The following is an 11,397-nucleotide window of genomic DNA, read 5'->3' on the forward strand; positions in this document are numbered from 1 at the left end:
CTAAGGGACCTAAGTATTCCAGCACAGTCAGTAGCCCTGCGTGGAAGAAGAAATCCGAAGCAGGTTTAAGGAAAATAAAGACCCACTTTTCAGGGGGAGGAAGGTAGGATCCAACCACGCGGTATTGCTGGGTGGTTAGAGCGCCCTCCTGTGTTGTCTCCGTATTAAAACATCACCTGAGAGCTTAATGAGGATAGGATCACAGCATAAGGTGTGCATCAACTGTTGTGCTTGATTTCCTGGAAAAACCAGGAAACTGGAGGAGGCTCCTGGATGGAGGAACTCCTGGCTTAGGGGTCTCGGTGGAAACTTCCGTTGTGATGCAGTCAAAATATTACAAAGTCTCAGGCTGCCCTGGCAAAGGACTCTCATCCTTCTTTTAAAGACCCTTCCCAGTTAGGGAAGTGAATCCTCCTCTTGTGTTAAGAGCCTGCTTCCCACTATAGAAGCGGAAAAGCCAACACTTGCCTCCCCAGCCTCCCTTGCAGCTAGAGTTCCCAACTTAAGCACAGTGGACAACTCTGAACTGGAAGCCAGTGGGGCTAGAAGCACATGCCAGTGGGCAGCCAGCTCTGCTTCTCCACCAGACCTTTCTACCTTGCTACCTGCCTCAGTGCCTCCTCCAAGCCCGACAAAGATCCCGATTGTGGGACAGCAAACCACAGGGATGCCATCTTGAGTCTCGCTGTCGCTCGGAGGGAACCGTTGCCCTCACTGGCGCCTCTCTCTAGCCATAAAGATTATATGCTATCGCCAGGCTTTCTGATAAGGTGAACAGCCCAGATGCCTAAGATGCCTAAGGGGCTAGTTCTAAAGAATATTAAAAGAATGTTGTAACCTAAGTTCCAACCCCAGCGCTACGATTTGTAACAGTACAAAACTTGCCCCTTGTTCTGTGAGGGACAAGCCTCACTCCAGCTACGCCCAGATCATACAGGGAAGGTGCCCTCCTAAACTCTCGTTCTTACATAGAGCAGGATGCCCGCTCAGGTCAGGGGCATTACATGCTCTGCCCTGCCAAACAACACTGCGACTCAATATCTTTTTAAGGATTTATCTCTTGCATAAATCACCCAGGAATTGTTTGTCTTGCTTGCAGCTAGGAAAGTGGCTTAATCTCCAGATGCTTACTGAGCAGCTGCTGGGGGGGGGGGGGAAACAGTGGGCAGAGCTCCCCAGAGAATATTCTGGAAGGCATCCCTCACAGACACAATGCAGATGGTTAAAAGCACCAAAAGTCTGATATGGAGTGGTTTTCCAGTGTCTACTCCAGTGCTGTCCAACAGAAATATACTACGAGCCCAGGTCTCAGTCACCTGGGGCTGCCATAACAACACACCATAGAGTGCATACATTTATCTGAGGCTAGAGGTCCAAGCTGTGTGTGCCAGCATGGCCGGGTTCTAGTAAGGGCCCTTTCTCAGGTTTCTAGATGGCTGCCTTCTCATAGCGTCCTCGCACGGCAGAGAGAGAGAAAGCTCTCACATCTCTTCCCTTGACAACAATAATTCCATCCCAGGGCCCTGCACCCATAACTTGAAACACCCATAACACTGAAACTTGACGACCTCCCAGAGGTCTTTCCAAGCACGCTCAGCCCTCCACATCCGTGGGCTGCACCTATGGGTTCCACAGCTGTGACTCAACCAACCTTGTATGAAACTTACTTGAAAAAAACTGTACTGAACATGTGCAGATGGTTTTCTTGTCATTATTCCCTAGAGAATGCAGTATAACAGCTACTTTTATAACATTTACATTATATTGGGTATTATAAGTAATTTGGAAATGATTTAGTCTGTGGAAGGATATGCAAAGATTATGTTCAAACACTATGCCATTGTATAGCTGGGACTGGAGTATCCATGGATTTTGGTATGGGGCAGTGGTCTTGGGAGCAGCCACCTGTGGATATCCAGGGGTGGTCAGACCATCACATCAGGGATTGGGGCTTCAGTATATGTTGGAGGTCACAATGCAGTCCACAGCACCACATAGGTAACTTCCCATTTACTTGTAGATGCTTTATAAAGATAAGAATAAACACATCGGGCCTGGTGCTGTGGTGTAGCAGTTAAAGCTGCTGGCTGTTACGCCGGCATCCCAAATGGGAGCCTAGAAGCCCCTCCAGGGCCAGCCCACAGGGAAGGCAGCACCCATTTCACCCACACCCTTCCTTCCCTGTCTTCCTGCCACACTGGCCTTGCTGTCAGTTCTACGTCCATCTGCCTTCCCCTCGATCTACCTGTGCTATTGAGCATGTGAAACGTGGTGAGTCTAAACGGAGACTTGCTGTAGGTATGGAATGCACACCAGACTTTGAAGACTAACAGCAATGGCACACAAAATAGGAAATATCACATTCACCATTTTTATGTTGACTACATGAGGAAATACACTCTTCTGGATACACCGAGCTAGGTAAAATATATTTCCAGTTGAGTATCCCCTGTCCAAAATGCCTGCCACCAGAAGTATTTTAGATTTCAGATTTTTTAGGGGGTTCAGGTCTTGGAGTATCTGCAAATACCTAATGAGATATCTTGGGGATGGGACCCAATTAAATACAAAATGAATTTGTTTCATGTACACCTTATTCACATATCCTGAAGGTAACATCGTATGATGTTTTTAATAATTCTGTGCATGAAACAAAGCTTCCTGGTGTGGAATTTCCCAGTTGTGGCATTGTGCTGGTACTCAGGAAGTCTGGGATTTGGGACCATTTCCGCTTTGGGATGTTTGCTCTGAGCATGCTCAACTTGTATGAAAATTATTTTCAACTCTTTCTTTTTACTGTTTGTGATGTGTTTGCTGGAGAAATTCTTATTTATTTTATTTTTGAGATTTTTTTTATTTGAAAGTCAGAGTTATATATAGAGAGAAGAGCAGAGGCAGAGAGAGAGAGAGGTCTTCCATCCCCTGATTCACTCCCCAGATGGTGGCAATGGCCAGAGCTGCGCTGATCCGAAGCCAGGAGCCAGGAGCTTCCTCTGGGTCTCCCACGTGGGTGCAGGGGCCCAAGGATTTGGGCCACCTTCTACTGCTTTCCCAGGCCACAACAGAGAGCTGAATTGGAAGTGGAGCAGCCGGCACTCGAATCGACACCCATATGGGATGCCAGCACTGCAGGCGGCAGCTTTACCCACTATGCCACAGCGCCGGCCCCATCTGGAGAAATTCTAATTACAGTGTGGCTCACAGCCTATCTCTGTTGGGCATTCTAAAGCCTCCTGCTCCGGCCTTTGACTTAGTCTCCTTGGGCCTCAGCTGCTCATCTGGATCCTGTCCTCAGCAGCCTTCCCTTGGCCCCCTGACCTAAGTGTCCTATAAGCATGTCCCCTTCCTTTGTAGAAATGACCTTGCTTCATCGTTAGACATTATTTGCTGGGCTCCTGGACTCACATCCGTCTTGCTGCTGTGAAAGCAGGGACTGGGTTCGCTCTTCCTCCCGGAGCCCAGCAGAAAGCCTGGCACCTAGAACGAGCTCATAGAATGTTTGCTGAGTGACTCCATAAATGCAGTGTGTTGTACAACTCCAACAAGGCGACAGAGGCTTCAGCTTTCGCTAGGTTGATTTGATCACAGAACTTTTACTCCACAAAGAACTTAGCGAGAACCAGAATACCCCAGGAATGCAGCTTGGGAAGCATCAGAGGGGACGGAGGCGGGTGGTTGAGCCCACGGGCACACCTCCGTCTGCAGTGTGACCTCGGCACCTCTGCGTGCTGAGGCGGCCTTGGGGAGGTTTGCTGGGGTCTCTTTACATTTTCTGTTTTGTCCCCTTGCAGATCACGAGCTCCAGTTCCTTGGATTCTCCCACTCTGAAGACACCTAACAGAAGTGAGTGATTCTCCTTGGTAGACACTGGAAACGCGCGGGGATGGAGTGAGGGTGGCTAATGAGCACCCCAACATAGCGGGGTAGACAGAGCATGTCCCAGGGTCCCACAGCACAGTGGGGTGACTGCAGGTCATGACAGCCCATTCTCTACGCTGTGAAGAACTAGAGGGAGGGCGCTCAAATCTTCAAACATACAGAAGTGATAAGGAAATGGAAACATGAATTACTGTGATTGGATCAGTATACGCCCAGTAAGTGTCTTGCAATATCATACCATACCCCATGAAGATGGATAACTACTACATGTTAATCCCAAAAATGTACACACCATTTGGAATGTAAAATATAAAGTAATTAAAATTCTTTTTGGAGAAAGGCATTTTCAAGCAACTTCATCCATATGGTTCATGCATAGTTAACTCTTCTCTTCCGTACACAGGCAAGGAGCGGGTGAAATATTAGGTTTAAATCAGTTCAGGGTGGCTTGAAGGAATTCATCTGAGGAACCAGTCAGGCCTGTCACCTTTCTCTGAGGACAGGCAGTACAGGGCAAGTGGCCACCTTATCGATTGACCTAAGGGATAAGACTCAGGGAATGGTGGTCACACTTCACTCACATCTTCCTCCTCCCCCGCAAAACAATACCCAGAGTGGTTTAGCTCAGGGTGTTATTTTAATTCACCAGATGAATAATCTCCTCCAACTAGTCTTACATGCAAAAGCCAAGGGGCCACTGATGAGCTCAGCCCAGAACTCGAAGACCCTGGGCAGGCCCAAGGATGGCACCTGCCAGGAGAGCACCCTCGCCAGCACAGCACTGAGAGTCCCAGCCAAGCACTGCAGCGCCACCAGCAAGGACCCTGTCTCCATCTGCTCCCCAGAAGGGGACAGCAGGCCAGCGACAGTGGCCAAATGACAGCCATGACCCTGTTCAGCACGTTTTTATATGCTCTAGGCATTCCCAAAGCTCTCTGAAAAGAAAAATTAAATTTTATCCAATATGGTCCACTTTTTAATATTTATTTTTATTTATTTTCATCTATTTGAAAACCAGAGAGATAGAGCCAGAGCCAGAGAGAGAGAGAGAGAGAGAGAGCTCCATTTGTTCACTGCCCAATGTCTGCAACAGCTGGAGCTGAGCAAGGCTGATGCCAGGAGCCTGGGACTCAATCTGGATCTTCCACATGAACCCAAGTACTTTAGTCATCATTGGCTGCCTCCCAGCCACCTTAGCAGGAAGCTGGATCAAAAGCAGAGGCAGGGAGCCAGTGCTGTGGCATAGCAGGGAAAGCTGCCGCCTGCAGTGCAGGCATCCCATATGGGCGCCAGTTCAAGTCCCAGCTGCTCCACTTCCTATCCAGCTCTCTGCTATGGCCTGGGAAAGCAGTAGAAGATGGCCCAAATCCTTGGCCCCCTGCACCCATGTGGGAGACCAGGAAGAAGCTCCTGGCTCCTGGCTTTGGATCAGCACAGCTCCGGCTGTTGCCACCATCTGGGGAGTGAACCAGTAGATGGAGAATCTTTCTTTCTTTCTTTCTTTCTTTCTCTCTCTCTCTCTCTCTCTCTCTCTGCCTCTGCCCCTCTATAACTCTGTCTTTCAAATAAATAAACAAATCTTAAAAAAAGAAAAAAAAAAAAAAAGCAGAGGCAGGACTCAATCCCAGGCTCTCTGATAGGGAATGCAGGCATCCCAAGTACTTTTTTTTTTTTTTTAAGATTTATTTTATTTATTTGAAAGACAGAGTTGGGGCTGGCACTGTAGCATAGCAGGTAAAGACGCCTCCTGCAGTGCCGATATCCCATCTGGGCGCCGGTTCGGGACCTGGCTGCTCCACTTCTGATTCAGCTCTCTGCTATGGCCTGGGAAAGCAGCAGAAGGAGGCCCAAGTCCTTGGGCCTCTGCATCCGTGTGGGAGACCTGGAGGAAGCTCCTGGCTCCTGGCTTTGGATCGGCGCAGCTCTAGCCCTTGCGGCCATCTGGGGAGTGAACCAGTGGATGAAAGACCTCTCTCTCTCTCTCTGCCTCTCCTCTCTCTGTATAACTCTGTCTTTCGAATAAATAAATAAATCTTTTAAAAAAATGAAGAAAGAAAGAAAGACAGAGTTACAGAGAGAGGTCTTCCATCCGCTGGTTCACTCCCCAGAAGGTCACAACGGCCGGAGCTGAGCTAATCTGAAGTCAGAAGTTTCTTCCAGGTCTCCCACACCGGTGAAGGGGCCCAAGCACTTGGGCCATCTTCTACTGCTTTCCCAGTCCATAGCAGAGAGCTGGATCAGAAGTGGAGCAGCCGGGTCTTGAACCGGTGCCCATATGGGGTGCCGGCGCTTCAGGCCAGGGCTTTAACCCGCTGCGCCACAGCACCAGCCCCCAAGTAGTGTCTTAATCACTGCACCAAACACTCTGCTTCCGTTCCTGCTCCCGTGTGGGAGACCCAGATGGGATTCCTGGCTCCTGGCCTCAGCCTGGCCCAGGTCTGACTATTGTGGGCATTTAGGGAGTGAACCAGCAGATGGGATGGGGAATATTTCTCTCTCTCTCTCTCTCTCTCTCTCTCAAATAAAAACCAATACATCTTTTAACATAGAAAGGAGAGTTCCTGAACCTCCTGGCACTTCAGGCTAAAGAGCATTCGATGTTACAGTGTCTTGTCCTCTCACGTAAATCATGATCTCGCACAAAGCTGTGTATGTAGCTGCCGTGTGCTGCTTCAACATGTGAGGCTTCATCAGTGCACACGCCATGACACAGAGCGTGAACAAGTGACTGCAAATGCAGATGAGAAACCGCGCGCCCAGCACCATTGGCCACTTGTGAGTTTTCCCTGTGACTCCTTTGTTACTTTTGTTCTTTTGTCCCTTGACAGCAGGCAAGCAGGAGGAAGCACAAAACTTTAAGAAGAAAAAAAAATGATGGCTTTTCTATAAGAAGAACAGGAGGGACCTGAGCTATCTTCATCTCGCCACGTGAGAGCCCGCACCACCTCGGGGCACTGTAGACCCTTCCCCGCCAGCGAGGAGGACCCTGCTGGGTGTGGCTGCCCAGTCTTGGACTTCCCTGCCTTCAGAACAATGAACTGAGTAAACCATTAGTCCTTATAAATTACTGGGGCTGTGTATTCAGTTATAGCAACAGAAAAATGTCAGAAGACAGAGATCTTCCATCTGCTGGTTCACTCCCCAAACGGCCCCAACAGCTGGGTCTGGGTCAGACCAAACCCAGGAGCTAAGACCTCCATCCAGGTCTCCCATGTAGGTAGCAGGGGCCCGAGTACGTGAGCTGTCACCTGCTGCCTGCCAGGGTGCACATTAGCGGGAAGTTGGATCAGAAGCAGAACCAGGACTTGAACCCAGGTACTCTGTTATGTGGGCGTCCCAAACATCATCTTGATCACTGCACCAAACGCCCACCCCTGCCTGTGTATAATAATAACAAATGTTTACATAATAAGCATTTCACTCTGGCAAAGGGGGAGCAGATGATATTACATACTGTTTAACAGGCATGGGGAGGTAAAGTCCTTTCCTGAGAGACAAAATAGGCCCTTTCACATCTTGCACCTGCTGTTCTCCATTCTGCTGGAAGCACCCTCAAGTGGGTAGTAGGTCTCTGTGGGCCAATGGAAGAAAGGCCAGGGCAGAACTTTCAGTGTGGCCAGTTCACCTGGATGCCTGCCACCCAGTGGGAGAGGAAGAAACCTTATCAGAGCTGCGGGGAACTCAAACATGTCCACACTCCTGGCCAGCGTGGTGGGAACACCTGTCTCCCTCCAGTGAATGGGCTTCTACCCAATCACCACATTCTGACTGCCCAGATATGTGATGATGTCAAAGCCATCAGCTAAAGAGAGGTCAGTGAAGGAATATTTTGGCCTGAGCAATGCAGAAGAAGAAAATAAGGATGCCTGGCATTTGTATCACCCTTGGAGAGAAAACCTTTCAACATCATTGTATCTGACTCTGAGCGGAAGCACACAGTGTATCCAAAATGTCCTGGGACCACCCCTATGTTCATTTCCCTATGAAGAAGAGCCCGAGCTTTCATCAGATTCTCAAAGGAATTTGTTGATCTCAAAAGGGTTAGGGCCACCAGGCTAATGGAAATAGCCCAGAGCCAGCTTCCAGTAAGCTGGCTCTAGATCCTCATTTTCTTTTCTTTTTTTTAAGATGTATTTATTTATTTGAAAGGCAGAGTTATAAAGAGGCAGAGAGAGAGAGAGAGAGAGAGAGAGAGAGAGAGAGAAAGTCTTCCATCTTCTGGTTCACTCCCCAGATGGCCACAACGGCAGGAGCTGCGCTGATATGAAGCTAGGAGCCAAGAGCTTCTTCTGGGTCTCTCATGTGGGTGCAGGGGCCCAAGGACTTGGGCCATGTCCTACCGCTTTCCAAGGGCGTAGCAGAGAGCTGGATTGGAAGTGGAGCAGCCGGAACTCGAACCAGCACTCACATGGGATGCCAGCACTGCAGCCGGCGGCTTTATCCACTATGCCACAGCACCAGCGCCCCTCATTTCTTTTAAAAGCAGAGCTGGAGGGTGGGCATTTAGCCTAGCAATTAAGACGCCCATACCCCATTTCAGGGTGCCTGGATTCAATCACCAGCTCCTGATCGCAACTCCAGCTTCCTGCTAATGCAGCAGGTGATGGGTTCCTTACCTGAGTTCCTGCCACTCACAAGGGAGACCCGGATTGAATTTGCCCCTCCCAGCTTCAGCCCTGGTGCAGGCCCAGCTGTTGTGGACATTTGGGGAATGAACCTGCCAGACGGGGAAAAAAAAGAAAAAAAAAGAAAAAGGAAAAGCAGAGCTGGGCAGCACGATCTCTGTAACCTTTTCTCCCACCCTCTGCTCCTCTCTTTGTTGCATGGTGCAGGCATTTGAGCACCAGAACTCGTTTCCAGGACCTGGAGTTGGCCCAGCCTTCCCCATCTTTCACAGCCTCCCACGGGACCTGCCGTGGGGTGACAAGGATGTCCGCCCGCCTGGTGACAGGATTGCAGCCCACAAAAACCCTGTGCCAGGCGAGAGCACTGTCGAGACCTGTCCGCCCGCAGTTGATTCTCCTTGGTCAGTCTGACTGCAGCCGAGTGCCAGGAGAAATTTGAATGTGAATGCTGCTGCTTCTGAAATAAGCTCAGGACAATGCACATGCTCCCTGCAACGAAGCGTGAGCCCGACTGTGTTTGAAGAACCGCATTTAGGGTGGCATAGAGACACACAGGCAGACACTGTGCCATTCAGTGGAGCCTTAGGAAACCGAAGGCAGCTTAACTTCTTACTGGAAGGAGAGCGTTAGCCTGCAGGAGAGGCGAGGCAGGAGGGACCTGGAGGGTTGGGGAAGAAAGCAGGACAGCATCTGGTTTTTTAGGATGCATTTGGGAAGTCATGGGTATAAACCAGAAAAGGGGTTGCTTCAACACCAGTTGTGCACGCACATTGGTTGCAGCAAGGTTTTCAACAACCGAGTGGAGACCACGGAAATGCACTGTGGAATACTACGTGCCCACTGAAAAGACCACAGTAGGTCAATGTGGGCTGATAGAGAAAAAAAAAAACTCCAGTTTTTCTTATTAAGTAGAGAAAAATGTAAGGTATAGAAAAGCATGTGAAGAGGGGGGGAGTTTACCATTCCTTACAGTTTTGAAGGGAAAATGCTTAGAGAGTCATATAATATTTTAGGAAGAATTATCAGGAGACCATTAAGGAGTAGGAAGGAGACTCACTTTTCCTGTGTTCCCTATATATGTTTTGAATTATTTACCATGTGCCTGTATTTCTGTTTGAGTATATAAGTAAACAAATCATATTGGAAAAGGAAAGGGAATTTTTATTTATTTGTTTATTTTTAAATATATTTACTTTATTTGAAAGACAGAGTTATAGGGCTGGGGGAGAGATCTTCCAGCTGCTGGTTCACTCCCCAAATGGCCACAATAGCTGGGGTTGGAGCTGGGACTTGACCAGGCTGAAGCCAGGAGCCTGGAACTCCATCCAGGTCTCCCACATGGGTAGCAGGGGCCCAAGCACCTGGGCCATCTTCTGTTGTTTTCCCAGGCACATTAGCAGGGAGCTGGACTGAAAATGGAGTAGCCAGGACTCAAACCCACACTCATATAGGATGCCAGCATTGCAGACAATGGCTTAACCCACTGTACCACAACACCAGTCCCAGAAAGGGAACTAGTTTAAAATAGAAGCAGCAGCTGCTCCCCCTTAAAAGTCAGCTCTGCTGTGGAACCACCATCCATCTCAGGCACGTGGATAATTGCAAGTGTCAGTGTGGCAAGGAGGGCCCCAGTTCTGGGCATTTGGTGAAGGTATTTTTCTTAATGAGGTTAACATTTCAATCAACCTCCTCCGAGGGCCCCTGGGCTGCAGCTATAGCTCTTCCCCATCCCCAGCCTGCCCATCTGCCCTGCAGGCTTTGGACTTGCATAGCCACAATCATGTGAGCCAGTGCCCTAAAGAATTGTGTCCCTTCATGTGTGTAGGTTCTGTTTGCCGGAGAACTTTCACACCCCAGGGCTAGAGGGCCTCTGTGAGCCCGGACTTGGCAAAGGCAGAGGTGAGGCCATGTTTGCTGCTCACTGGGGAAAGGGCAGCGTCCCAGAATCACTCTCCTGGGGGACGGACACTGACCTCACACTCTGGGGGCAGAGCTGGGAGGAAGGCAGCTCTGGGAGCTTCTCTCCGCAGGTGGGGCGAGGCCACCACCATCCTGGACGCCAGGAACGGCCCTTGAGCATCAGCTGCCGGGTTTCTTTGCTCCCAGCCCTTCCTTGTGGTCTTTCTTTACCCTTCGCCTTCAACAATAAAACAAAAATAAAGATGTCACCATGGCATTTCCTCCAGGGGTATGATCCTATTTGCCTTGATTCAGTGACTGGTTGTGGCTTCCGGAGCCAACCAAGTCTGCTGGGTGGAGAAGACGTCACTCAGCCTGTTACTTTGTTTCCGAGACGCAAATAATAGGTTTGGCCGTTTCCCCCAGCTTTTATTGTTTGATCAAATAAAACCAGGCGATTCAAGGCAAGATGATTGAAAATGACATGTATAGATACCCTCTTTTTCTCTGTCTCCAATGCATGACACACTGAATTATCCGTTCAGAATGCGTTATTCATTCTTCATTCCACCGTGAAAGAGAGCACAAAATGGTTTCAAACCTAAGGTCCTTGTGTGGGGTGGTCCCTTTAAAATAAGCCTCCTTCCACATACCCCAGTTTCCATCAAGTAGGCAGTCCACAAAGATGTGCGGAATGCAGTGATGATTAAGCCATCGCGTAGGTCATTGAAAGGGTTCAAAAGAGCAGAAAAAGAGCTTAGGGGCAAAAAGCACAAGACGTAAATAGATCACCAACAAGCAAAGCCGTAGGTGGCTGGAGAAGTGACCCAGCTGGGGACAGCAGTCACGGTGAGCTGGAGCATCTCAGAGCTCTGGCCTGGGCATGGATGATGGATGGGGTCCAGAAAGAATTTTGCTTTAACTTCTGTTGTATTGTTTACTCTCTGCAGCATCCAGTGCGGTAGGTCTTCCCGCCATCCAGAAAATATTTCTG

This window comes from Oryctolagus cuniculus, chromosome 10, assembly GCF_051225735.1.
Source record: "Oryctolagus cuniculus isolate XC-2025 breed Fujian yellow rabbit chromosome 10, ASM5122573v1, whole genome shotgun sequence".
Classification (NCBI taxonomy): domain Eukaryota; kingdom Metazoa; phylum Chordata; class Mammalia; order Lagomorpha; family Leporidae; genus Oryctolagus; species Oryctolagus cuniculus.